Consider the following 1,452-nt stretch of genomic DNA (forward strand, 5'->3'; position numbering starts at 1 on the left):
GGGGTCTTCAAAAAGTGTCAGACGGTACTCATACCTAAGACCACTGATCCCAGTCGGCTCGGTGACGCCAATCAGTGGCGTCCTATCACTATCGGGTCTATGGTCTTGAGGCTTTTTTCACGGATCCTGACGGATAGGATGACGGCGGCGTGCCCTATCCATCCGCGCCAGAGGGGCTTCATAGCCTCTCCGGGCTGCTCTGAAAATCTTTCGGTCTTGGAGGGAGTAATGAATTTGAGTCGGCAAGAAAGATCCTCCCTTGGGGTTGTATTCGTCGACTTTGCGAAGGCCTTTGATACCGTTTCGCATGAGCACCTCCTGAGCGCTCTGGAACGGAAGGGGTTAGACCGGCACATGTTGGAATTGGTCAGGAATTCGTACGAAAACTGTGTGACCAAGGTGCGATGCGCGGAAGGGTGCACCGCGGACATCGCCATGAAGGTTGGGGTAAAGCAGGGCGACCCCATGTCACCCCTTCTCTTCAATATTGCTCTGGATCCACTGGTCCAGACACTTGAACGCGAGGGCCACGGATTTGTTGCGGAAGGAAAATCCATTACGGCGCTGGCATTCGCCGATGATTTGGTCCTGTTGAGTAGCTCCTGGGAGGGTATGGTGGCCAACCTGGATATCCTGGGGACTTTCTGCGAGCTTACTGGGATGAGGGTTCAGCCCAGTAAGTGCCACGGGTTTTTTGCCGAGACGGTGGGACGGGTGCGTACGATCAACGGTCGGCCCCCCTGGCTGTTGGGAGGCGTGCCCATCCACCTGATCGGGCTGGACGAGGGCGTCAAGTATCTGGGCGTTACGGTTAACCCGCGGACAGGGATCGTCTCCAAGGGTATCGGCGAGCGACTCCAGCGGTGGATAGCTGCCATCGGAGGGACACCCTTAGGCCCGATCGAAAGGGTGGACCTGTTGGTCAACTATGCTCTTCCGAGGGTGATCTTCGAGGCCGACCATTGCATGGTGTCAGACTTGGCCCTGACGGAAGTGGATGTCCACATCAAAAAGGCGGTGAAGTCTTGGCTTCACCTGCCAACTTGCACAACAGACGGGTTACTGTACTCCAGGAAGTCCAGTGGTGGACTGGGCATACCCAGATTGGCAAGGGTTGTGGCTGCCATACAAGCCCGGAGGATCTATTGCCTGTTTCAGTCCTCGGATGAGACAGTGCGGTGGATCTCTCGTCGAACGATCAATTGCAGAACTTTTGAGAGGGCCTGGCTGAGAGCTGGGGGTTCATCGGATGAACTCCCCAGCCTGGACACCCCTGCGGAGGGGGAAGAGGTGGGGACTAGTCCTGAGTCAGGGGCCCCTGCGGAGGGGCGCACGGGGACCCCCAGATCGCTGACGCCTGTGAGGCGCTTAATCCCGTGTGATTGGCGCCAGGTCGAGTTTGACAGATGGGCTAACCTGAAATCTCAAGGGCGGGGCATTCGGCTGTTCGAG

The sequence above is a fragment of the Epinephelus lanceolatus genome, unplaced genomic scaffold, assembly GCF_041903045.1.
Source record: "Epinephelus lanceolatus isolate andai-2023 unplaced genomic scaffold, ASM4190304v1 scaffold68, whole genome shotgun sequence".
NCBI lineage: Eukaryota > Metazoa > Chordata > Actinopteri > Perciformes > Serranidae > Epinephelus > Epinephelus lanceolatus.